We start from the raw sequence: 27,981 nt of genomic DNA on the forward strand, positions 1-27,981 counted from the left end.
GGTGAGGAGGAGTCATTTTTTGTTTAGTGTTTTTTTTTTTTAGTATTTGCATTATATTTGAAATAATTTCAAATGGTGTTTGTGGAAAGAAAGGCATGTGTGCTTCTCAGAGTCCATAGTCTCTCACGTTCTGCATGGAGCACTGGGTGTTATACACAAACAATGAATCATGGAACACTACATCAAAAACTAATGATGTAATATATGGTGATTAACATAACATAATAAAAAAAAAAAGGCATGTGTGCATGTTGTATAGCCAGTAATTATAATGTGGAGACTTCTTTTGTTTCTGTTTCCTTCCCAGCATCCATGCCTTTGTGGGAGCTGTCCTGGCACCCTACTTGATTCTAGTGAGCTTTCAGTCACAGGACTCCAGAGACAAGCTAAACCAAAACGATCAGGTTCTCTCTTCTAGGAGCTTCAACTGTGAGCAGAGACACACAGGACTAGGAGGAAGATAGAATGGACTGACTCATCTGATGGCAGCTCCTAACATAGTCAACACAGGAATTCCCACAATATATATCACCTCAATGCTCAACTTCCTGGCTTTCCTAGGCCTGGTTATTTAGCATGCTGCTCAACAGCCTTACAATAAATTTACTCACTTTGCTTCCTTGCTTTTATGCTTTAGTTAGCAAGAGTTTGGTCCTGTTGCTTATAGCTAAAAAAATACTGATGTGTGTATCATCAAGCTTCTCATGATATTTTTTTTCTCATAATACTTTGAAGATTTAAATACATATATAGATCATTTAGCTACAAAGAGGATAATGAACTTGGTGGTTGAAAAGCTTTGTTATGAAAAACATTATTGTGTTTCCAGGCATAAAAAGGATGGTGGGAGAATGTGGCACAGGGTGGAGTTGTTGCTGTACCAGAAACTGTCTCTAACTCTTCAAGCACGAACCCAAACTTGAACCTAATCTTGGTAAATTCTCTCCATCAGTGCAACATTTTAGACTCTGAAATAAAGGGAATTTAAGAAAAGACGAAGACAGATAAACAGTGAAAGGAATGGTTATACAAGGAAAGAAGAGAGTAAAAAAGAGAAGGAAAATACGAGTCAGTAATGTCAAGGGTAGACTGCACCCATCTAGAAGTGGTAGAAGTGGAAGTCTCCATAGGGCCAAATTAGCAGAGCCCAGAGGGGACAACTTCTTTCTCCTGTTTCTCTTCACCAGAAGCCCTTAGTGAGAAATAATATAATCCATGTAGACAGCATTTATTTTAATTCTCCCCATCTCTACCCCCGACAATATATAAAATATTTAGAAAGTCAGTTAACATCTCTGAACAATTTATTTGTTGTAAAAATGAAGAAGTTGAACTAGTTGATTTTTTTCCTTCTTTTTATTTAACCTAAAAAAACCCCACACCAGCAGGGGCACCTGGGTGGCTCAGTTGGTTAAGTGCGAGCTCTCTCTCTCAAAAAATAAATCTTTTTTTCTTTTAAAGATTATTTATTTATTTATTTGAGAGAGAGAGAGAGAGAGAACGAGCAGGAGGGAGAGGGAGAAGCAGACTCCCCGCTGAGCAGGGAGCCTGACATGGGGCTCAGTCCTGGGACTCTGGGATCACGACCTGAGCCGAGGGCAGAGGCTTAACCGAGTGAACCACTCAGGCGCCCCACAAAAAAATAAATCTTTTTTACAAAAAATCAAGAGTTCACCCATTTCACTCCTGCCTTCTGACAACCACCAGTCTCTTTGCATCTATGAACTGAGTAGGGTTTTTGGTTTGTTTTTGTTTTAAGATTCCGCATATAAGAGAGATCATGTAGTATTTGTCTTTGTCTGACTTACTTCACTTAGCATGATGCCCTTGAGGTCCATTTGTGTTGTCGCAAATGGCAGGTTTCGTTCTTTTTTATGGCTAATATTCCTGTGTATGTATGTATGTTCTACAATTTCTGTATCCATTCATCCATCAGTGGACGCTTAGGTTGTTTCCATATCTAGCCTGTTGTAAATAATGCTGCTATAAACATGATGGGGGGGGGGGGATCTTTTCAAATTAGTGTTTCTATTTTCTTCGCATAAATACCCAGGCATGGAATTGCTGAGTCATAGTGGTAGTTCTATTTTTAATTTTTTGAGGGACCTTCATACTGTTTTCCATAGTGACTACACCAATTTACATTCCCACCAACAATGCATAAGGGATCCTTTTCTTCACATCCTCACCAACAATTGTTATCTTTGTCTTTTTGATAATAGCTATTCTAACAGGTGTGAGGTGATGTCTCATTGGGGCTTTTATTTGTGTTTCTCTGGTGATTGATCATGTAGAGCATCCTTTTTATGTGTGTGTTGGCCATCTGTAAGTCTTTGGAAAAATGTTTATTCAGATCTTGGGCCCATTTTTTAAAGAGGATGGTTCATTCTTTTGCTATTGAGTTGTATGAGTTCTTTATATATTTTGGATATTAGCCCCTCAGCAGATACATGATTTGCAAATACTTTTTACCATTCAGTAGGTTACCTTTTCATTTTGTTGATGGTTTCCTTTGCTGTACAGAAACTTTTTAGTTTGATGTAGTTCCACTTGTTTATTTTCACTTTTGTTGTTTTAACTTTTGGTGTCAGGTTCAAAAAATCATCACCAAGACCTGTGTCAAGGAGCTTCCTGCCCATGTTTTCTTATAATTTTATGGTTTCAGGTCTTACATTCAAGTCTTGAATGCATTTTGAATTAATTTTTGTTCATGGTGTAAGATAGTGGTCCAGTTTCATTTTTTTTGCAAGTGGATGTCCAGTTTTCTCAACACTGTTTATTATAGAAATTGTCTTTTCCCCCATTGTGTATTCTTGGCTTCTTCGTTGTATTAATGTTGTATATTAATTGACCATGCTTTGGTTTATTTCTAGACTCCCTATTCTGTCGCATTGATCTATGTGTCTGTTTTTATGCCAATACCATACTGTATTAATTACTAAAGCTTTATAATATAGTTTGAAATCAGGGTGCATAGTGCCTCTAGCTTTGTTCTTCTTTCTCCAGATTGTTTTGGCTGTTTAGTGTGTCTTACCTATCTATAAGATTGGTGCTGTTAACTCTCATGAGACTAGGATGTAAAGCCCACCAATGGAGATGGTGGCTAGATTCATGACCTCCTTTTAAGGGGTCTCATTCTAAGAACTTACTGGATCCCTATGGAGGAGCTCTTTTCACCCATTCTCCAACCATAACATCTATATCCCCATTCATGGCCCTTTTCCCAGAGGTGTCTAAAACTTTGTTATCCAAATCAGTGATACTCTAAGTAGCAACCATCTTAAGACACTGTATGTATTTTGCAATAGAGATACATAGAGCTGCAGTGTGCTTAAGCACATGTGGTCTGTGATTCAGACTACCTGGGTTCAAATCCTGGCTCTGCCATAGCGCCTTTGTGCACTGGGTGAGTAACTTAATCTCTCTGTGCCTTACTTTCCTCATCTATTACATGAGAATAACGGTAATAGTGTATATTAAGAGGGTTGTTGGGAAAATACATGAGTTTATGCAGGTGCGGCTTCGTGGCAACAAGCAGTTGTTAGGCACAGACTCACCTCATTTACACAACTTAGTCCCCAGATGAATTTCTCCTGCCTCTGCACACCTCAGCCCACCGTCAGCAGGTCCATATGTGGGCATCATGTTTGCCCACGGGTTCTGAGGACATTTCCAGAAGAGCCATTCCAAAGGGTTTTGAATGATTGCAACAGTATTGGAATTAATGGGTTAAACTCAGGTGGATATATGCTTTCCTAGTTCATTTGTCAAACAACAAGAAAACAAGACTCCAATTCTTGGATACCCCTGTATTTTGAACTTAATATTCCCTTGTTGTTCCCAGTGCATTCACTGAAGATGAATTTCCCACTACAATGTGAATCCTTATTATATATTTGTCATTTAAATATAAATTTTTTGCTCTATTTTATAATAAGGCAGAAATGTAATTTAAACTTACATATTGCTCAATGGTTTAGATTCTGTATCTTTTTTGTTAATCTTCCTCCTTTTTGTCTTGCTAGATGTGAAGAACACTTCTGGGCCTGGAGGGCCAATCAGCACTGGTTGTCTCACTCACTTTCATTGAATTTTATGTCAGATGCTGGGCTCGGTGCTGGGAATTTAAGGATGAAAGGACTTATAAAACAAAAGAACATTTCATTTAATAAAAACATTATATAGTTTACTTGAGTGGCAGGCTTCTTCAGGACAGCATGCCCAGGTCATATGCATTTGTACAGTTAAGTTATTTTTTCGTGTGGAAGAAAAGAGAGAAGCATATAAGACTTGGAGATTTTATTTCTACATATAAAAAAGTGCCATAAGGGTGTTTTATGTGTCTCTGTATGTCCCTTTAAGATCCTAGGAGCCTTGAGAAATTTCCATTTCCAGCAGGAATTTGGAGTTGGGTCAAAGTCCAGAGGGTTGAGGGTAGGGCTGCATCCCTCAGGAAGCTCAGACTTGGTACTCAGTACTCGATGTGGAGCCCAGACTGGCTGGCACCAGGCAAGTCCCTCTATTTGTGTAGCCCAATTCACAGGTGAGCAGACAAAACTCTTAAATATGGCAACAGGGATGGAGACCCTTTAAGATGGTGAAAAGAGTATTTATGATGGGAGTCCATGGCTGGAAATGAACCAGGGTAATAACAAACCCAGCTGTGTTCACATGTATTTTTATAAGTTGATCAGGATTGAGAGCATATGTGTGGCAGCAAATCTTTCTTCTCTCTTACATCCTTTAAAAACACTGACCAGCAGGAGGCCTTATTTTTGCCTTAAGGATGATTGAGGAATGGATGTGGTTTATTTATAGGTCCATGACCTGAGGCCTTCTCTTAGATTTATTCATTTGGCACATATTTATTGAACACTTGCTATATACTAGGAACTGTAGTAGGTACTGGGGTTATAGGGATGAACAGACAGAGATAGCCCTGCATTCGAGGAATTTACAAATTGGCTGGGAGACAAGTAATATAAAAGTAAACAAACACATTGCATGTGATGTAATGAGCTCTGAGCATTATATAAGACTGATGAGTCACTGACCTCTACCTCTGAAACTAATAATACATTATATGTTAATTAATTGAATTTAAATTAAAAAATTTAAAAAAAAAAGAAAAGAAAGTGGGGAAGAAGCTAAGACAGTGAGAGGGAATGACTATTGCTGATAGGATGATCAGGGAAGGCATCTCTAAGGAAAAGGAAGGGAGAGAGCATGTGGAGATGCAGCAAGAGTTCTGGGCAGAGGGCCCAGCAAGGGCAGAGGGCTTGGGTTCACAACAAAGTTGGTGTTGGATGAGCGGCAAGATGGTTGTTTGGATGGTCACATGCCCTGGAATGGGCTGGGCGGATGGGTGGTCCCTGTGCTTTGTTTTAATTTGTTTTGATTCTCACTGTTCTCTCCAAAGGGAGGGAGAATCTGGGTGAGTATCTGTAAATTTTAGCTCGCACTGTTTGCTATATATTTAGTACATTATGTCTTATTTTGAATCACTGCTTTTTAAAAATTGTCTATCTCCCAAACACTGAGTCCACTAGGAGAGTCCTATATTCAAGGTCAGTTCTTGGACTTCAGTTTCTTTATTTCTTGGCACTTTCTAAACACATTGCTCAGACGTGTTGGTACAAGTTCGAGAGAAACAACTGCAGGTGGTGACTGAGCAAATTCTCATTGTTAGTCACTGAGAAATGTGAAACAGAACAGCAAGTCTAGTGGGGGAAAAGATGCTCCCATATAATGAGCTCCTAGATTTGGGGAGGGACATGACAGACATTTTGCATCTTAGCACCCCCAGTTTTGCCCCCTCAGTTGCAGGCTGCAGTCACTCCGGGCCAGACACGTGGAGAATGGGATCCGCTTTCAGCCCTGGTCCTCATTTTCTAAACTGGGTTCCCCCCAGCCAACACAAAGGCTATTTCTCATTATGCATCCTTTCAAAATGCCACCCTCTAGCAGGTAATATCATCACCAGTTCATGTTGGAATTTATTTTTCTTAGATTTCTGGACTTACTTCATAAGCACAGTTTCCAAGGATGGTTTGTCCTTAAGCAGGGCAAGTACATAATAAAATAGTGATGGGAATCAGTACCAGTGGCACTTTGCCAAATCACTTTTTAATCTTGCCATACTTTGTCTCTTCTCACTTAAAATGAGAACATCTGATGCACTTTTCATGATATTTTCAGCATTAAATACCGCCTTTTAAAAAGATATGCACCAAAAATATCCTTTGTCCTTCTCTTCCAACTCTTCTCTTGAGGCTTTCAGCTCTTGGTCCCTCTTTGCTTGTAACTCCATGAGTTTCCTTGTTTGTTCGAAGAAGTCAGGCACAGCCTGTTGCCCTTTCTTCAAAACCCAAGCTGCTTCTCTTGTTATAGGACCGTGCTACTGTGACCTGAATTCATACTTTCATTTTAAACATCCCATTTTCAGAAACTCATTGCTTAGCAATGATAGTTGCCCAATACCTAAATCTTGAATTGTGAGATTTTTTTTTTAATCTCCAGTAACTTGAATAATTTTTATAATCTAGATACATTTCCAAAACATGTTTTTGGTATTACAGGGATTTTTTTTTTTATTAAAAAGAAACTTGTGAAAAGTTTTAAAGTCTCTTAGATTTTATTTTATTTATTTTATTTTATTATGTTATGTTAGTCACCATACAGTACATCATTAGTTTTTGATGTAGTGTTCCATGATTCATTGTTTACGTATAACACCCAGTGCTCCATGCAGTACGTGCCCTCCTTAATACCCATCACCGGGCTAACCCATCCTCCCACCGCCCTCCCCTCTAGAACCCTCAGTTTGTTTCTCAGAGTCCATAGTCTCTCATGGTTCGTCTCCCCCTCTGATTTCCTCCCCTTCATTTTCCCCTTCCTTCTCCTAAGTGAATTAAGTCAAGCAGAGAATGTCAGTTATCATATGGTTTCATTTATTTGTGGAACATAAGGAATAGCATAAAGTCTCTTAGATTTTAAAAAAGTGGAAAACATTGTAACTTTTAGGATGTCAAATCTAGGTGCATTTTTGTAAACAAGAGTTATAAAAGTTCTAACTTATGTAAGTATTCCTAACACTTTGCAGACATTTTTATAGCTTCTAGGTCAGTGCTGTTTATAGACAGAAGTGAGTACACATATACTGAATAAATGAGACACCAAATATTTGTGATGATTAGGTGGCTCTCTCATAATTCGATTTCCTAATTGGTGATCCTAAAGAATGTTGATGAATGAATAAGGTGGGAACTGTCTAATGGTTGTTATCTCAAGGATTTTGTCAAGAACTTGGGTGAAGGTGATAAAAAGCATGCTTATCAAATTTTCAAGTGACAGGAGACTAGAAGGAATTGCTCAGTCCTTTGCTGACACAGTTAAAATTTAGAAAGATAACAATATTAAAATATCATGATGAACCAGTCCCAGAATAACACATGGTTAAATAATAATGGCACATCCTTATGATGAAATACTGTGTAGCTATTACAAAGGATTTTTGAGAAGAGCATTTCATGTCCTAGAGAAATGCTTATGATATATTTTTAAGTGTAAAAAAAGTAGGTCATAAAATAATATGAAGAAGATGATCTTTTTTTTATACTCAAGGAGCAGACAGTATATTTCGATATCCACCAAAATGTTAATGGTGGCTACTTATGAGTGATAGCATTAGATAGAATTTTTACTTTCTTGTACTTATCTGTACTTCCAAATTCCTTTTTTTTTTTTTAGGTAAAAATCAAAATGTTTTATAAATAATGGGTCAATAATGACTCTTGTGGTAAAAAAACAGTTGGTTGTACATGTCCAGTGTAGTTTAATATTATTACTTTATAATATCATGATTATTAAAAGTACATTTGAGAATGGATACTAAAACTCTCACTGTTGGCTTTAGAAACAAATGACAGCGAGGTGAATGTAGGCAGTTCCTCCCATTACATACTTGTGTGACCCTGGGTAGTTACTTAACCTCTCTGGGCCTCAGTTTCTCTGTGAAATCAGGAATTAAAATGATCTCTGAAACCCCCTTCTGATGGTGAATTGTGTGATTTGGTGATTCTGTACACCTGCATCCTGATCTCATTTAGTTGTCTTTCCTGGGGGGATGTCTTACTGCCGCGTAGAAATCTCCTGGGACCTGTGTCTTTATAGGGCCCAGAGTGTAAACAAACAGAATTCAATTGGGCCTAATCTGTTTTACCTCTGAAAGAGAGGGTGTGGGAAACTGTGGCCTTGACAGCCGGCTTTTTCTGTTGTGTATAAATCCCAGGATGATGGGAGTGGCAAGGATGAGGAAGAGAATATTTGGGTGAAAGAGAGTAAGATGGTCTGCAGGCACCCTGCCCCTAGCAGGCTAGAGACAGCTCTGGTTTGTTTGTTTGTTTGTTTGCTATTTTGTTTGTCCTTATAGAGGAAAAATCTCTTCTATTATCCTTGTCTACACATAACACCCATAGTTTTGGCCAACCAAGCAGTTCTGTGACACCAGCTGGATAATCCTAAAATTTAATGCAATTCTGACGGTCTACCTGGAGTCAGCATAGATCCCACAGGGTAAGGGCTCAGTCCCACATGAACTCCTGCATCAGAGGCCAGTCGCAAGTCCAGGTGTTCTGACTCGCTGTGACCCCTCCTAGATTCCATTAATTTGCTAGAACAGCTCACAGAACTCAGAGAAACATTTTACTTATTAGATTACTAGTTTGTTTTAAAGGATATAACTCAGGAACAGCCAGATGGAAGAGATGCTAAGGGCAAGGTATGTGGGAAGGGGTGGAGGGAGCGCCCATGTTCTCTGGGGGTGCCACTCTCCCAGCACCTCCTTGTGTTCACCAACCTGGAAGCTCTCCAAACCCTGTCCTTTTGGGTTTTTTGGAGGCTTCATTGTGTAGACATGTTTGATTAAATCACTGACAATTAAGTCAATCTCCAACCCCTCTCCTTTCCCCAAAGATTGAGAGGTGGGGCTGAAAGCTCCACCCCCTTAATCACACAATTGGCTACCCCTGGCAATCAGCCCCCATTTTTAGTGGTTTCCAAAAGTCACCTCATTAACTTAAACTCAGGTGTGGTTGAGAGGGGCTTGTTGTGAATAACCATAGACATCTTTATGGCTCTCTTATCACTTAGGAAATTCCAAGAGTTTTAGGAGCTCTGTGCCAAAAATAGGGACTAAGATCAGATTTGTATTTCTTATTATAAATCACAGTATCCAGTCCCGTCCCCTACCCCCGTGGTTAACGTGGCCTGGGAAATGATTTTTACTTCTCCTTTTAAGTATATTTTACTAAAAGGCCAAATGATTTCAAATTCTGCTATTTCTTGATTAATGTCCTGTAGGGTTGACAGGTGCCTTAGAGACTGGAATCCTTTCTTGAGCGTCTCTGATATGTGGTTTTACATCCTGAACTTGGCCCCTCCATTCACGGGTGTGTGCTCTGTCACAAACCACCCTTTCCTATGGGGGCTTCGGTGTCACATTGCTCTGTATTCTGTTTCTAGTCCCCTGTAAAGCGCGTGTCCACATGTGCACATGATACGCCCAAATCCAGACGTCTGGAGGCATAGAGTGCAGTGATATGTGACCCCAACTTGGGCTATATGCTTTAAAACACAGCCTGAGATTATATTAATCTTCTTGGCAACCTTCCCACCCTGGCATGGCCTACTTACTGTGAGTGTCCTCCGTGCCAGTCATTGTGCTTGTCACGATGTGAATTGAGAGAGATGCTGAGTTACTGAACATGAAAACTCCTAATTCTTTTCATGGGAACTGTTGCTAAGCGAGATTTTCTCCCCAAGTAATATTTTTTGTTGTTATTTTAAATTTATGTTTTAGATTTCTTAAAAAGTAGTTATACAAATTTAGGACCTACTTTTAATATCCATTTCAGTTGTCTGTGACATTTCTGAAACACATGCAAAGAACAGAAATCAGAAATCTAATACGTAGGTTATGTAAGTAATGAAAAAAAGTGTAGTGTGAGAGAAACCTAATGGAGATATATTTATATAAAAGTAGACGTGACATAGCAGCCTAAAGTGCCCTTCTTTTGTGGCGCCTGTACTGCTCTTCCCTGATGCAATGTGACCCGCCCCCCCCCCCCCGGGGAAATGGCTTGGCGGTCTTAACTATAGCTTCAAGTTTTTTTTTTTTTTTAAGATTTTATTTATTTGAGAGAAAGAGGATGAGAGAGAGAGAGCACATGAGAGGGGGGAGGGTCAGAGGGAGAAGCAGACTCCCCGCCAAGCAGGGAGCCCGATGCGGGACTCGATCCCAGGACTCCAGGATCACGACCTGAGCCGAAGGCAGTCGCCCAACCAACTGAGCCACCCAGGCGCCCTCAAATTTATTTTTTGATGAACGGGTGGTAATAATTATTAACGATAATAAGAAATATAATATTATTAGCTGCCGTTTTGTTATATATGAACCATGGGTCAGACACTAGTAAGCACTTCATGTGTAGCATCTTGTTTAATCTTCACAGCAACTTTAAGAAGTAGGTATTAAACCTGTTTTATACACAAAAAGCCAAGGCTTACAGAGACAGTGCAGCACAGCTTATTGGTGGCACGGTTGGAATTTGTACCCAAGCCCATCGCCTTAACTAGTTATGTGCTCTTCCTAAAGTACCATGTTGAGAATGGAAGCTATAAACTAACGAGTTCGTCGCCCCCTCTTCAAAGACAACACTATCACAATAATTTGATCTCTGCCACCAGTCTTTTTTCTCATATGTCAGTACCATGGGCACAAGAGTTATTTTGAATGAAAAACAAATGTTGAAATGTTGATATGTGGATGTGTGAGCATTTTCACCATTTCAAGATTTTTACTGTTGACTTGTTTGAGCATGCGTGGGCTCTCTGCCCTTCACTTACTTGGAGGGTGTGTGATGGTGCTGGGAGTGTGCGTGAGCACCGAGGGGCTCCTAGACCCTTTCCTCTAAAGCAGATGGTCCCTGCCTAATTTCTTTTTTTTTTAGACTGAGTAAAGTTTTTGTGAAGATTCTCACTATGTATCTTCCAACACATCAATATCACATGTCTTTGTGGAGACTGATACGGTCACCTCTAGTTGTGCAGCATATTTCATTCTGTGGTCTAACCGAGCCACACACCATGACGGCTGCCTCTCATCAGAGTGGCGTGCCTACGACTTCTAGACAGATCTGCCCTGGATTCTTACTAACCAGCCCTTCTGACTGATAACACCTGGCCAATTTCCAACTCCAAGTGACCTCGGCAGCTTCCAGCTGGTAAGACTCACGTGTCTCAGTTGGGAAAGTGGCGCTGAGGTACTAAGGGCTGGTTTTTGCAAGTTACTTGGCTTTCTGAAATGACAGTGACCTGTAAACAAGAACCTGTGGGTCCATCTTTATTAGGAAGTGACCTGAGCCATGCTACCTAGGCTTTCGTTATTGTTGTTGTTGTTGTTACAGAGAAGATGAAGGATCCGGCATCATGTAGGACCAAGACAGGATTATATATTAAGGAGGACACTTTGTCCTCTTTGTCCCACCCATGTCATGGAGCACATGATAATTATGCTTACTGGGGGACGTGCTTCCCTGTTAATGCTAAACCTGTCTTCTCCAGAATTTCCATTCATGTTTGATCATTCTGCTTGCTTCTGCAAGGGGAAATTGGAGTGGAGCTGGGGCAGACCCCAGGACCTGATGGGCTGGAACGCAGAGCCAGGTGCATAGCACACAATTTCTCATGGCACCAGGGCTGACTCACACCGGACAGCATATTGCCTCTGCTTTCCTGTGGGACCTCAGTATGGCAGTCCCGGCACGCACTGGGTGAGAGGACACAGAGGGAGATAGATGGCCAGGGGCCTCCACATGCTCACAGGGTGAAGTGTGTGTCCTCCAGAGGCCTACTGTCTGTGAGGTGAAAGGTGACTGTCAGGGTGCTAAGGATTGGGTGGTGTGGCAATTGGAGGTGGATTTGAGTCCTTGACCTTTGGAGCCCAGACACTGATTCAGCAGTAAAATAAAATGACTGTTTATTAATGGCAGTTTAAGGCCAGGACTGTTGGCCTCTGCCCTTTCATATGTCCCATAAATTTAACATGGTCTGACGTACTATGGAACAGAATAGTAATAAACAAGGCACATGGTGGTATGGATTTTAAGATTTTTTTTTCTGACTGTTTTTTCTTTGCCGTATTTTGGATAATCTGAGAATAAGTGAGAGAGAGAGAACTTGGTAGATTTTTCTTATGATTGTTTCCAATGCACATATTATTGTTCATTACTCCTGACATCACCGGCTTGACCTGGGGTGCTTCACTCATGAAGGCCAATCTGTGACTATACAACTTCTCTAATTTCATTTCTTATCAGAGGCATACAAATAACCTGGCTTATAGGAAAAGGCCATTTTCCCTTCATTATAACAAGGGATTGAGGGTGGTGTAACATCTTGAATAATTTTTGCCCCATGTTTATAGAACTACGGTGCTGAGGCATTACATTAACGCTGTGATTAGATGTAAAGACGAACAAGAGAAGGTGTCTCCCGTCGTCACTTGTACACATTACTTGACTCTTCTGATCTATACCAAGATTGCCCGAGGGAGGAACTGTGTCAGTGCTCTCTGTCCAAGGTTTTGGCCTCCCTTAGTGGAGATGGCTGTTCAGAACTCAGAGAACCACCTCCTGGCCAAATGATAGGAATGCAGCTGGTCACTGTCCAAAAAGGGTACCCTGGGTGTTGACAGGAGTGGGCGGCCTGTCTGTGCCTCACAGACCTTTCTGTCACACCCTTACCATAATTTCTAATGATATATTTATGTGGGGTTTTTTTCCTCGTGTTTGTCTCCCCAAGTCCCTGAAGCTTCTAATATACCAGTTAGTCTGCTTCCAGCACATGGAGCAAAGTAGGTGCTCAATAAATACTGAGTAAATAAGTGAACTTCTCTGGAGGTAGTTTGGCAGTGTATATGACAACATATAGCCATTAAAATGAGGCAGGGAAGGCATTTTTAATAACATGAGAAGTATTGAGGAAACCCTAAGTAGGTAATCAGTTTGAAGCCTATTACCCTTTCCCACGCCCATTACAACATCTCCAACACCTGGGATATGATCACATCTTAAAATTGCTTGTGTTTTCTTTTTCTTTCCTATGGACATAAAATAGTGTCTTACAATAGTAATTGTCCCCTTTGATTCAATTAAATATAGCATGTTAAAAGAAATAGATTAGGTAAACTGTAAAAAAAAGATAATGCATGCAAATTAAAGAATGGTCAACAGAAAGGACACACCTTGTAATGGTGCTTTCTTTTGGTTTGTGAGGTCAGGATGCATTTTCTTCTTTTCTCTCTTAACTTCTTGTCCTTTTTCTTTCTCCTCTTCCTTTTTCTTTCATTTCCAGTTTGTCTAGGTTTTCTAAATTTTGTACCATGCACAGGAATTACCTTTTTGAGTGATGGAAATCAGCTGAAAATCACTTTACAGGAAATGATGATTATATTTGTTTTAGTGAGCACAGAGCAAAGATGTCTGAGCACACTGAGTTCAGAGGGGTTGTGAGCTTGTGCCTGTGTGTCCTAGCCCCACCCTAACCCCCCAAATAGGTTTGCCCTCCTTGATGAGTTCGATTCTGCCTGTGTTACACGAAATAATTACACCATTTTCTCTCACCAGGGAAGTAACTGGGCCACCTTCCTAGTGTAGGCAAGACATGCCTCCTGGTAGTGAGCGCAGGAGGCGAAAGCTGTTGCCTCCACTCCCCAGCAAAGGGAAGGGTGTGTGAGGTCCCCCTGGGGATACTGTGTAAAATGCTTTTAATTGCCCTCTAGGGGATCTGTCCTTGACTGTAGATAATCCTACACCATACCATTTGTGGTTATCTTGCCTATGGATTATTAAATAACCTTGCATCTTACTTATTATGGGTACATATAGGAAGACTTTAAGCTACTGATAGGTGAAACTATCAACCTAGTATATCTTATGTGGAACTTATATTCTTAGAACTCTATCTACAACCTATATTTCATCATTTAATACTAGAATGTATGCAAGGTTTGCATTACATAAACTGCAATATGAGCATCCCCTGGATTAATTCTTGCATTAGATATAGTTCACAAGAATAAAAAGTGTTATGGGATGGAAGAGAAGGGACAACTCTCCCTTATGGAAGAATTCCAGTTATTACATGTAGACAAAATGAGGAAAATAGAAATTCCTCATTAGAATACCATAATAATCACTGCTGTAGGTAAGAGGTGCTGAAATTAGTTGGTGAAAGTTAAGGAGAAACAGGATATTTGAATAGTCTGAAAGTATCTCCCCCCAAGATAAATATTTATGATTACAAAGAGAAAATAATAACTTTACAGTTAGAGAAAACTGGCAGACATCAAGCGGTCAAGGTTAATATCAGCAGTAATAAACATATTCTCATTTTGTATTCCTGGATAGGATGCTATGGGAGGGGAAGGTCACCTCTGTGGTATTCTTCCCTATATGCATAATCTTAGTCTAATCATGATAAGACAACACACAAACCCAAGTCAAAGAACATTCTACCAAATACCTGACCAATACTTTTCAAAAGTGTCAAGGCCCTGAAAGACAAGGAAAGATTGAGGACCTGTCACAGATAGAGGAGACTAAAGAGGTGGGACAAGTAAATGAAAGCTGGGCTCCTATATTAGATCCTGGCAGAGAAATAGGACATTAATGAGGAAAATTGGTGAAATCTGAAAAACGTCTGTAATGTATTATACCAGTGTTACTTTCTTAGTTTTGATAAGTGTCCTATAGTTGTCAGATTATAACACTAAGGGAAGTGGGGTTAACAGTATATAGGAACTCTGAAGTATTTTTGCATCTCTTCTGTAAGTCTAAAATTATCTCAAAGTAAGAAGCTAAAAAAATTCATTGTGGATATTTGTACCCTTGAAGTGAACATACAACTTTGCTAATGTTTATTGTCTTGCTTGATCCTCTGCATTAATGGGTGGAAGCATAGCCTATATGAAGTCCAAAATCATAGATATTGGTTTACAGTGGACTTTAAAATACAGTGTATGTACATTTTTTCTCTTCTTCAGATTTGCGTTGTGATTAACTTAACAGAATATGAGGTGAGACCAAAGAGGTTGGATGCCTAAAAAAATTCATAAAACTGATAACCCATTTTATGGGAAATGAAAGTTCTGTTTCTAAAAGGATAGCTTGATTTTGGTGATGATTTTTTGCTAGTGGGAAGCAGAGATTCAGAACAAACGAGAGGATGGATGTGTTGTTGTTGCTGTTGTTGCTCTGAGGATGGATTTTGAGCAGAGCAGCTGCCCCTTGCAGTTGGAGGTCTGTGAGGCACATGGCCGCCACACAAGGGGGCAGTTGCTTATAAGCAAGTCTACATAGACTCTTTATTTTTTTTCTGATTTACCATTTAAAATTTTATTATTGACCAGATTTTATATTCTTAATGAGGAGAATCATCTTTTTTAGTCCCAGTATCTTAGATACTCAATACTTAGATATTGAGTAGGTGCTCAGTAAATGTTTGAACAAAGCTTTTGCTGTGAACTGATACGTTACTACTTCGGCAGGAACCTCCTGCCGTCACAACGGCTTCACATAAAAGAGCAGGTATTGCAGTTACTGTTGTAAGCCTGTGAGTAGAATTTTTTGTTGAAATTGGCATTATAAGACTCAGCCCAAAAGTCTGCACTGAATTCTTAAGTTGGTGTTTGCTCAGGGTAGCTCCCTAACTCCTTCACAGCGGTCAGCTCAGGGACACGACTTTGCCTCAGTTCCTGCACTGTTTGCCTCTTGCCTGTGCACATCTTCCACACCGGCCTTGACACACTGCCCTGCTCTTCTGCAGAGCATAGCAGATCCTTTTTTTTTCTTAAAGATTTTATTTATTTGACAGAGAGAGTCAACACAGAGAGAGGGGGAACACAAGCAGGGGGAGTGGGAGAGGGAGAAGCAGGCTTCCCGCGGAGCAGGGAGTCCGATGCGAGACTCGATCCCAGGACCCTGGAATCATGACCTGAGCTGAAGGCAGACGCTTAACGACTGAGCCACCCAGGCGCCCCCAGAGCATAGCAGATCCTTTACCATCAGCCTCTGTTTGTTGTTTCCTGTCGAGCATCCTCACCTTTCTTCTCTCTCCGAGAAATTCGTATTCATCTTCAGAACTCAGGTCAGCAAGTGTTTCCTCTGGGAACTCGACCCTGATCACAGGACTCCATAGTTCTTTAGTATAACATTTACCACGGTGTTTCTATTTAAATGAATTAAATTCATTCATTCATTTACTCATTTTATTCATCTGATATTGACTGCCTGTTACGGGCTGGATACTTGTGAGGAACTACAGAGACAGCAGTTAAAGCACAGACAGGGTTCCTGACTTTATGGGCCTCCATTTTAGCAGGGCAGGCAGACATAGCTAATTAAGTAATTATGGTTGTGAGAAGATGATCTATTTTCATGGCTAGATTATGAGTTCTTTGAGGACATGGGTTTTGTCTCCCTTATTTTTATAGCCCTAGTGTGTAGAACAGCAATCTGGCAGCTAGTAGGTGCTCAATAAATGTAGAAACGAACTGAGCACTTAATGTACCTATTTGCATGTGATTATATGGCTGATCACTTAACACTCAGCTGCTTCCAAAATTTTTATTTATCATCTATGAACTGAGCTAATTAAAGGAAGACTTACTGATTTTTCTCTGATGTACTGGAAGTGCTGCTTCTTTCTTCTTACACATGGTGAGGGTGACATATGTGACAGGATTCAAGCAACACAAACCAGCAGGATGGGCTCTTCTTGACCTTTCTATCTCATACGACTACCTCCAGGTCAAGCCCAGGAGGGGGCATTGGGTTCTTGGAACTAAGGTCACATGACTGTACCCTGGCTGCTAGTGAGGCTGGAACCCCAGGCTTTATTTGTATTTGCATTTTCTGTTGTGAAGGTGCTCCAATTCCCACAGGACAAAAAATAAGGAATTCCCTAAAAAAGAGTTTCAGTGCCGGTCAGCAAAATAGAATTGTAAATGTATACCAATCACTAAAATGCAATTGGTTGATTGTTCGTAAATTCCAGCTATTTTGTGTTAAAGCTGATAGAAAATTTGGACAGAGTAAATTCTTCTGCCCGTTTGTATCACAGTGTGTTTTAAATGTGTGTCAAGTTGTTTGTAAATTGCATTTTTCTTTTTAACCCTATCTCCAGTGTGATCAGGTCTGCGACCAGACGTTTGTAATTTTCCCAGAACAGTATCTTTTACAGAAAACAGCGTGGTGGAATGTGATTTGGGAAAAGAGGTAGAGTCTCTGCTTGACTACAGAAATTACATCTTAGGAATCAGGGAATTTTAGTCAATCATTTAGTCATTCAGCAAAATTTACTGGATGTCTAGTGTCCATTGTGGTTGCTGCATAACTTGGATTACTTAGTAAGTTTTTCTAAGACATTTTATATCTTCTTTCTATGAAAGAATACAGTTGGCACATGAAGTCATTGGGGAAAACAAGAACTATAAAAGTGTTAGCATTTCTAGCCAAACCCAAGGTTTGTGGTAATTAAATAAATGGATGACATTTGCTCTGGTAGTATTCTGGACATATTTTCTCAAGCCATAGATGAACTATATGATCAGCTACACTATGATCAGCTACACTTTGTTCTACAAATCCCTATTAGAGGCCCACCTTGTATCTAGTTTTGTGCCCTGCTCAAAAGAAATACAAAGATGAATAAGTTGGAGAGCCTTCCTTTACAAAGCAGGTCTCCTGATTGAAGGGACAAGCAGGTGGGCTTTGGAGTGATGCAGACTTGAGAAACTGTCATTCCGCCATTTCTTAGAGCCTATTCCATCCTTGCAATATGGGGTTATCGATACCTAACTCATTGGAGTCATCAGGGCAGTGTATGTACAATGCCTAGTTCAGTTCCTTGTACAGTTAGCATCCCTGTTGTCATTGTCACTTAGAGGCCAGAGGGCTTGGATTTCACAGAGGGAAATCATGTTTCAATTTTATAATTATATGACTAATTGGAGAATATGATAAAGTCCCCCATTGACACAATGAACCATTTTTACTTACTTTTGCATTTCTGTGTTTGCTGCAGCCTAGGAGGAGGTCCATTAAACCAAAAGGCCTCATTATCATTTTAGGCGAGGGATAGTGAATGAGGAGGCTGGCTTTCAGATAGCTGCCTGCACTGTCTTCAGCTTGAAGTGTTGGGGAGCTCAGAATAGGAGGGAGCCCAGAGAACCCTAAGCCCTTTGACAGTATAGTCCTTCTGAGGGGGACTTCACTATTTGCCATGAAGTAAAATCCCCATTCACTAGGCTCATGCAAAAAGAGGTACAAAAATTCTTTGTGAAGTGTATGTAAATAGTTCTTTGGAGATCATTCTTACTCCTGTTTTCACTTATGATCATGGACAATTGAAATTCACCTACAGTTCAAACGAGGTAAGATATTTGGTGGCACCCTTGCATAGAGGTAGGTCTCTGTACAATGTAGGGTCCTTAGTCCCAGAAGTGCTGATTTACTCCTCAGCCAAGAGATTATTCACATTTTTAGAACACACAAATGTGAATAATCTCAGGTCTCTTATGACCTGAAAAACTATCATTTTTATTTGTCCATTAAGATGAATAATAGCCTAGAGGAATAACATTTCTTCAGATGATCATCCTCCCCAAAAAGTAGGGTTTGTGTATGTCCATCCAGCCTGTGGTATGCCTGGGTTGTTGGTGAGACTGTTATGAAGAGCAGCAGGGGAGGTCCTGTTGCTGTTCTGCTGAGGATGGGGTATGGGTGCTTTCTGCATCGAGGGAGGTGTGGTTGCAGGGCAGATGTGTCTCCTACATGGTCAAGAATATCTGAAGGAGCTGGCCATGGTCCCAGGGCTGTGAGGCACATTGTGCCTCATGAGGGAAGTGGACTTGTTTTTGAACAGCTGCAGTAGTTAATATGTGAAGTGGACGACACCCTTAGCTTACCAGAGGGGCAAACCTCACCTCCCAGGACAGGTCTTGGCAGCCCTTTGCAATCCACTGCTTCATCTTTCCCACAGGATTCCAAATCCAAGGCTATTGTCTGGAGAGAAGGCCTTCTGGCTGCTTCATGTGCTGCCTCATCAGTCAGCAGGGTGGGTGGGCAGGCTTGGAGGAATTCCAATTTGCTGACTGGCACTGAAACTCTTTTTTAGGGAATTCCTAGACCCTGAGTGGGTCCTTCCTGAAGCTGCATGTTCGTTCAACAGAAAGCCTTCCAGGATGGAAGGTGGGGTGGATAGGACTGTGTTTGGCTGCGAGCCTCATTTCCACAAGTGCTTCGCCCACCGTGGAGATCTTTGGTAGACTCTATATTGGCTGTTAGTCACTTAGTGACTTGCAGGTCTGGGGATTGAAGGGAGGGTCAACCAGATCTTCAGTAATGACATGGAACTGGTGGAGTGCTTTGAGTCTTTGTGATAATGGAAGCTGCTGGCTTGAATAAAAGATAAAGGAAAAGGATTCAGCACAGGAGGGCAGCAGGCTAGGAAGCAGGGTCATGAACTAAGACAAGGAATACCATGGTTGTCCAATAGGACATAATTAGGAAGTTAATGCTAAAGGTAGTTTAAAGTTAAGTTCAATGCTGGAAAGGTCATCAAAAATCTTCTATTTAGTTTCCTCATGTTTTTCAGGTATGAAAAACCAAGGCCCAGAGTTTAAAGTCACGCAACCACTTTTTAGCAGACCTGATACTAGAAACATTGGCTGTTCTGAACTGTGGCAAATCATCCTCGGTTTATCCTTGGGCAGGTGGGCCCAGTGATGCCCAATAATACCGCTTGTGGGTTTGTTGTGAAGCTTAAATGGGACAATGCATAGGAAGCCCCTTGCCTAGTTATAAATGTGAGTGATAGTGAATGATTGCCATGTTCACCAGCCAGAACATGAGGCAGCCCTGGGCCTCTTCACGTTCTTGCATTTTTTTCAAGTTTTGTGAATGGGATCATCCTAGCACCATCACCTTTTGAAATTCTGGTTTTGTTCCCAGTTTTCTTTCCCATAATAACAATGACTTTGTCTTTAGTGGTTTGCGGTTCCACCTTCATTCACGGGTCCATTATCTTACGTGATGCCTGAGGTCAGCAGGGCTCATTATCACACCCTGCTGTAGAGATAAATAATGAAAACAGACCTCATCCAAGAACCACTGTGTCAGTTATATAGCGGCTTAGGGAAAGGTCTGTGTGTATACTTCAGATTTCTCTGTTTCTTGGTACGATATTGGTACCTGTATCTAGTGAAATAGGAATTCATTCATTCACTCACTTATTTAACAAAATTTTATTTTCTATTTGCGAAAAAATGTAATTGCTATAGCAAAAAAGCCATACTGCATGTTATTGCTGAAACAACATGAACTGCACAAGATTTATAATAAAAGGTAAAAAACAAATTTCTATAATAGAAGGTATCATTAATAATTATAGGACACAATTACATGTTGCTCTCTATGCCACACACTATTCTTGGTGATTTCTATGTATGTTATTTGAGTTAGCAACTTTATGAGACAGGTACTGTTTCTGACTCCTCTTTATAGGTAAGTGAGCTGAAGCACAGAGAGACTGAGTGACTTGTCCAACGTTGCCAAGCCAGTAAGTAGTATAGCCGTGCATCAAATCCAGGTACTCTGGCAGCCGTACCCACTCTTAAACACTTCGCTGCCCTGCCTCTGGAATCAACTGCTGCATTAGAAAGATGAGGGCAGATGATTGTGAATGAGAAATGGCTCATGGCTTGAGTCTCCATAGTTCACATCTTGGTGTGGTAGGGAGAGATCAGGCCAAGATCTGATCAAGATCTGGAAATCAGAAAAGTATTTTAAGAAATGGATTTGTGGCGTGCCTGCCTAGCTCAGTCAGAAGAGCACGTGACTCTTGATTTTGGGGTCATAAGTTCAAGACCCACATTGGATGTAGAGATTACTTAAATGAACAAATAAATAAAAACTTATTTAACTTAAAAAAGAAATAAATGTATTTGCATAAATCGATTCTTTCTCTCTCAAGTATACCTGCCATAATTCACAAGCTTTGTGTAAAACTTCAAGGCAAAAGTAAGATGCTGAGGACTACCAGTTTTTTCTACTTTTGAATGGTGGCCTGAATACATCTCTTAATTTGTGAATAGTGATCTGATGGTTTGATATATTTCAAAGCACATGGATTTGTGCTCCCATTACAGTGGCCTGGATTGTGGCCTGTATATGTCAACAGTCCTTTTTGCTCAATTTAATTGTAAGTAATTCTTTGTGTGTTTCCTTTTATCTACCTTTCTTACTATATATTTTACAACATGGCACATGTTGTAAAACACCAGGCTATGTTGGTAGATAACATTCATCTACTGAGGAAGAGAGGCCCTGGGGAATAAAAGGCTTTCCCAATTCTGTGGCTCACCTCTTGTTGAAGTATTGTTATTGGTGGTCGTGGAGGCTTGGCTTTCCAGACATTCAAGAGTCCTGAGCCTGCACTGAGCCCTGAACACTTGCTTGTCACCTGAGACCCTTAAGGGCTGGTCCTCCCCTCCCTCAGTAGCCTCTTCTCCACTTAGTCTCTTTCCTACCTCCCAGCCCAGTCCAGGCCAGCCCAGCCCTGACCATGGTGGGCACTCAGTGGTGGAAACAGGCTCCTTCATGCTCCCCCACTCTCAGGCACTGAGTCTATGCTGGAACCTCCACCCCTGTCTGGGCACTCACCTTTAGGAGCCAGCTTGGTGCTATCTTTTTTGGGAGTCTCACCTGGTTCTGTCAACTCACAACCACTGTGCTCCTGTCTGACTCGCCATCTGGGACATGGAAGCTTATGCCATTAGACCTTGCCTGTGCAGGCCTCTTTCAGATCATTCTTCCTGCCTGAGGGGCTTTTAAAACTGCATCTCCTCTTGATGCCCTGAATCCCTTCTCATGTTTTCTTTGTCCCTCATCTCTTACGGGTTCTGAGTCTTTATTATTCCATGGTGGGCACTTGTCACTATGGACAGGCCTCAGGTCTAATACAGTCAACTTTTGAATAACCCGTACTTTTGTATGTTGCATGTTGAGACACCTCAACTGCCTTTGGTATGCCAGGTTCAAAGTTTTGAGCAGCAGCTAGTGAACAAACATTTTGAGATATGGTTGGCTGGCACTCTCTCTCAGATGTAGTTTGGTTCCAGAAGCGTACATACATGGGCCAGGCACTGTGCCAGAGACAGAGTGCTGGCCTGTCACTTTAGCTCCCACTCTTAGGGGCTTTCAGCTCAGTCCTGCCACCTTTAGACTCTGAACAGTTGGGTTTCAAAACCAGACAATAGAAATTCTGTATGAATGAAAGCAAAGATTTTTTAATTCTATGGTGGCTAGATTGTATGACATAGAAAACTGCTTCAGGTACTTTTGTCACCAACAATAAAAACTTAGAGTTAAATGCTTCAGTTGGAATGTATTTTATTAGCTTTGTAAATTACCTTAGGGCTATATTTATAGAATCATTAAGAGTCTAAAGGGGTCCCTTAAATTTTTCAGTTATACTTTGCTGCATTTTATTGGGGGAAATTATGTGCTATAATGATATTTGGAAATCCACGTAAGTTTTAGGACAAGGACCTCTGTATATAGACATATATAACACAGATTCATGTTCTTTGATGTTCATTCAGTCTTTTTGTCCTTTTACAACATCTTGTACAATATAAGTGATGATCCAAGTTGGAAAGCAGTTAGCATGGAAGTCGTTAAGCCAGAGTTTTAGATAGTGGCTTGGCCCGAACTTAGTTTCAGATATAATATTATATATCTGGGAGCTTTTAAGTTCTTCACATGAATCATATAATTTCATCCTTAAAATATCCCCACGAGGTAGCATGTGAACTCTGACCTGGAGAAGATAAGTAACTTGCCCAAGATAAGTAACTTGCCCAAGTAAACAAATCAGTGGTTGCACCAGGATTTGAACCCAGGTGGTCTGATTCTAGTTCCACCATGTTATAGCTCCTCCTTTCTTTGGGCCTGAAATTTCTCATCTCTAAAATAAGGGAGTTGGATTACATAATTTCTAGTGTTTCTTCTAGCCCTAACATTCTCTGTTCTCAGCTGGTAGAAGACCGGACACACACTCCTGTGCACATGTTCACATGGGTCCCACATACACAGACGTCAGCTGAATGGTCTGGTTGAAATGCCTGCATAAGTACTGTGTCTGATGCCCTGGATGAGGACAGACTCTTTATGCCATTCTGCATGCATCTTCAGAGGAGAAGCAACTGTTTGTCCCTTGCTAATTGGCTCCCACACTTGTGATTTATAATGGAAAAAGTGCCACAATATTGAGAACCTTTTTTAAAGAGGGGAGGTTCTTGAGACACAGCCTAGCAGAGCACAGAATGTCTTTTTAACACCTTAATTCTTCACAAAAATAAGGAACATGGGTCTTAATTGAAGATAAAGTTCACAAAAGCGTATTTGAGCTCCAATGTTTATTCTGCTAGAGACATCTAAGTAAAATGTTGCTCAGGCTTTGGAACCCAAGTGCAGAGCTTCCTTGCATGGCTTATAGAACACAGCAGTCCCCATTCAGCTGTGACTCATCACTTCCTGAGCTTTGCAGAGGGTAACAGCTGACTATGGAATACTTACTTTAGCATACTCTGGACAGCATAGAAAATGTTAGTTTTTGCTGGTGTTGGAAGGCACCTTAATCCTCTGTGTCCCAAATGTACAAGGAACTCAGTGCAGCCTGGCAGATGCTTCAGTTGGCAGGATGTCCTCATCAGAGCAGCTACTGAGTGTGGTGACAGGATGGGGAAGCTCCCCTAAGTAGCCTTCCTCCACCTTATACAGAGAAAAACATACCAGGGTTACTGAGCAAAATAATCATTGAGTATTTTAGTAGGAGCAGAGATTATCTTTCTGCATTTAGTACCACAGACTCGCTTTGTAAAATCTCTGTAGAATGGGATAGCTGTGCAGGATGGAATAGTCAAGTTGCCTTTCAGGCCCTTGCTGTCTGTGTTTGTGTGTGCGTATATGTGTGGGGGGGCATGGTCTTTGTGGGCATGTGTTTCTGAGTGCATGTATGAGGGTACTTTTGTTTGTCTTGACACTTCCTTCCAGATCATTTGTGTCCTGGGGAGAAGCAGTAGATGGGTGGGGGAAGTTGTGTGGAATTTAGGAAGCCAACCTGGGTTTTGTCCCACTCTCCTCCAATCTGTAGATGCCGCAGCATGGTCACCATTGCCGCAAGAGCCCCCTCTTCCTGCCCCTCTACCTCTGACCTACACACCATAGCTTGGTGTGGGCCTGGAGGCCCAGAGCCCAGGGCAGGGGAGAGTGAGCATGTGAGGAATTGTTTTCTGGCTTTTCCTCAGGTGACCATCTGCTCAGTGAAGCTTTCTGAGCATCAGCTTTTTCAAGGTAATGTGCAAAAAGCCTCTAATACAGGACCTGGCATACGTAGTTGTTGACCAGATGCTACGTGATTGAATAAATAACAGTGGGGATAAAGCAAAAGTTAAGGGCATCTGATGTTTGGTGACACTAAGGTTGGAAAGGTGACTGCTTTAATTTTGGTTAGTCTGAGGGGGAAGTTGAAGAATAGGGAAGCTGACACTTGTCCAAGGCTGTGGAGAAACCAGTACAGGTATTCTATAGATACAAGAAAACAGTGATTAACTGAAAGAAGTGCAGAAGAAAGAGTGAGTGTGGGCACCCATGGACTCAGCCCTCCCAGTTCCAGAAGCAACTCAAGTCACAGCTCAATGGGAAATGTAGTAAATGGGTTTTTTTCCAAAGTCTCCTTAAAACCAGAAACTTTCTTCCCTAAAGGCCCCAAATTGTCAGAGTTTTAGACAAGTGGGAACTCACTATGATTACCCCAATACTAATGAGATAAAACAAAGGCTCTGGACATCAATAATATTACAGACGTTTGCTTATCAATCCTCAGTAGCAGGTTGAATTATGCCCAGCCAGTGAAAACTGCTGGGATTAACCATGGGGCTCACTCAGCAACCTGGGCTGCTCCTAAAAACTCCAGAGACACAATCCCCCCCAGCATCACCTTTGAACTTCTGGGTAGTGGAGATCACATTACCAAGATTAATTGGGGTTATTCGCCATGTGTGCACCTGAAGAATTGTGGAAAGTCCTATTCATGGGGTTCCTCCTCACATGTCTTTTATCTCATAGGATACCTGTGATCATTGACATTTTGTCATTTTGGTGTAGAATTTGTGTATAATTTTCTCTGTGTGAAAAACATACGTACTTAAATTATCCTCTTGTGTTTATTGCCTCCTCATTTGGACATGTAGTGGAGAGGGGGTGAGCATAGTAGTTTGTATGATTTACACAGCTTTAATAGCTTAAATTAGCAAAGACAAATGGGCCCTTTTGATTCAATGTGAAACCAATGGAGTGAAGCATGTGCCACTTTTTTTTTTTTTTTTACATCTTTCTCTTTAACTTGTATGTCTGCGTGGATAGTCTGTGGTGAAAGCATAGATTTCAGGTGCAAGTTTGAAAGAAACAAAACTGAACCCCAGAGTGTACTTCTCTCTTCCCCTCCCCCTGTGCTTTGGATTCAATTTAAGGCCAAGCAATTACTAATCACCTGCTCTGCCAGCTGCTGGGGATGCAGAGACGTGATGTGTTGTGGGCTGGGGAGGTCTCACCAGTGGGTGAGACAGACAAATAGACAAACAATGACAGCAACCTGACGAGCACTGTACTGGAGGGATGTGCTGGTTGCCATGGGAACGCAGAAAGAATCAGCAGTATTTTATTGTAGTGGGAATGGAGTGGTTGGGGAAGGCTTTACAGACATGGCACTTTTTTTTTCTCCTGAAAGGTCAGTAAGCATTTGTTGGGTAAGGGGTGGGAAGACAAGTCATTCTAGGCAGGAGAAATAGTGTGCACCAAAGCACAATGGTGGGAAGCCGTGGTGTGCTTGAGAACATCTTTGTGTTTTGGTGTGTCTGGCTTCCAGGGTGATATGTAGAGGAGCTGGGAAATAGGTTTGTAAAAGTGGTCAGGAGCACTTTAGGAGGAAGAGTCTTATACGCCTAGCTAGTATGGACTATATTTTGAAGGTTATGGGAATCTATTGAAGAATTTTATTTATTTGTTTGTTTTTTAATATGTTCCATTAGCCAATATATAATACATCATTAGTTTTTGATGTAGTGTTTCAGTGATTCATTAGTTGTGTATAACACCCAGTGCTCATCACCACAGGAGCCCTCCTTAATACCCATCACCCGGTTACCCCATCCCCCCACCATCCTCCCTTCTGTAGCTGTCAGTTTGTTTCCCGGAGTCCAGAGTCTTCCATGGTTTGTCTTCCTCTCTGATTTCTTCCCATTCAGTTTTCCCTCCCTTTCCCTGTGGCCCTCTGCACTATTCCTTATGTTCCACATATGAGTGAAACCATATGATAATTGTCTTTCTCTGCTTGACTTATTTCACTTAGCATAATCCCCTCCAGTTCCATCCATGTCGATGCAAATGGTGGATATTCATCCTTTCTGATGGCTGAGTAATATTCCATTGTATATATGAAACACCTCTTCTTTACCCATTCTTCTGTTGAAGGGCATCTTGACTCCAATAGTTTGGCTATTGTGGACATTGCTGCTATGAACATTAGGGTACATGTGCCCCTTCTTTTCACTATGTCTGTATCTTTGGGGTAAATACCTAGTAGTGCAATTGCTGGGTTGTAGAATAGCTCTATTTTTAACATCTTGAGGAACCTCCATACTGTTTTCCAAAGTAGCCTTACCAGCTTGCATTCCCGTCAACAGTATAATAGGGTTCCCCTTTCTCCACATCCTCGCCAACACTTGTTGTTTCCTGTCTTGTTAATTTTTGGCATTCTAACTGGTATAAGGTGGTATCTCACTGTGGTTTTGATTTGTATTTCCCTGATGGCTAGTGATGTTGAACATTTTTTCATGTGTATGGTAACCATTCGTATGTCTTCTTTAGAGAAGTGTCTGTTCATGTCTTCTGCCCATTTCTTGACTGGATTCTGTTTTTTGGGTGTTGAGTTTGAGAAGTTCTTTATAGATCTTGGATACCAGCCCTTGATCCGTAATGTCACTTGCAAATATCTTCTCCCATTCAATGGGTTGCCTCTTAGTTTTGTTGGCTATTTCCTTTGCTGTGCAGAAGCTTTTTATCTTGATAAAGTCCCAAAAGTTCATTTTTGCTTTTGTTTCTCTTGCCTTTAGAGACATGTCTTGCAAGAAGTCGCTGTGGCCAATGTCGAAGAGGTTACCGCCCTATGTTCTCCTCTAGGATTTTGATGGATTCCTGTCTCACATTGAGGTCTTCCATCCATTTTGAGTTTATCTTTGCATATGGTATAAGAAAATGGTCCAGCTTCATTCTTCTGCAGGTGGCTGTCCAGTTTTCCCAGCACCATTTATTGAAGAGACTGTCTTTTTTCCATTGCATATTCTTTCCTGATTTGTCAAAGATTTGTCAAAGACCATAGAGTTGAGGGTCCATTTCAGGGTTTTCTATTCTGTTCCATTGATCTGCTTGTCTGTTTTTGTGACAATACCTTGTTGTTTTGAGGATCACAGCTTTGTAATATAGCTTGAAGTCAGGCATTGTGATGACCCCAGCTTTGGTTTTCTTTTTCCACAGTCCCCTGGCAATTCGGGGTCTTTTCTGGTTCCATATAAATTTTAGGATTGTTTGTTCCAGCCCTGTGAAAAATGTCGATAGTATTTTGATAGGGATTGCATTGAAAGTGTAGATTGCTCTGGGCAGCATGACATTTTAATGATGTTTATTCTTCTAATCCAAGAGCATGGAATGTTTTTCCATCTCTTTGTGTCTTCTTCAATTTCTTTCATAAGTGTTCTGTAGTTTCTAGAGTATAGATCCTTTACCTCTTTGGTTAGGTTTA

General features: G+C 41.0%; 1 protein-coding gene and 1 long non-coding RNA gene across 18 annotated transcripts in view; one reads left to right on the forward strand and one right to left on the reverse strand.

Moving 5' to 3' along the window:
* The window catches only part of LDLRAD4 (low density lipoprotein receptor class A domain containing 4), a 431,752-nt gene that overhangs the window by 182,442 nt on the left and 221,329 nt on the right, over positions 1-27,981 (forward strand). Inside the window, exon 4 of one of the 17 annotated variants that reach the window (XM_078060656.1) lies at positions 27,296-27,392. The exons of the other annotated variants lie outside the window; for them this stretch is intronic. The gene's annotated coding sequence lies outside the window, so the exon portion shown is untranslated. The remainder of the gene's footprint in view (positions 1-27,295; positions 27,393-27,981) is intronic. 17 annotated transcript variants of the gene reach the window in all.
* The window catches only part of LOC144379900 (uncharacterized), a 164,395-nt gene that overhangs the window by 34,728 nt on the left and 101,686 nt on the right, over positions 1-27,981 (reverse strand). The gene's annotated exons all lie outside the window — the stretch shown is intronic.

Source organism: Halichoerus grypus, chromosome 13 (assembly GCF_964656455.1).
Source record: "Halichoerus grypus chromosome 13, mHalGry1.hap1.1, whole genome shotgun sequence".
Classification (NCBI taxonomy): Eukaryota; Metazoa; Chordata; class Mammalia; order Carnivora; family Phocidae; genus Halichoerus; species Halichoerus grypus.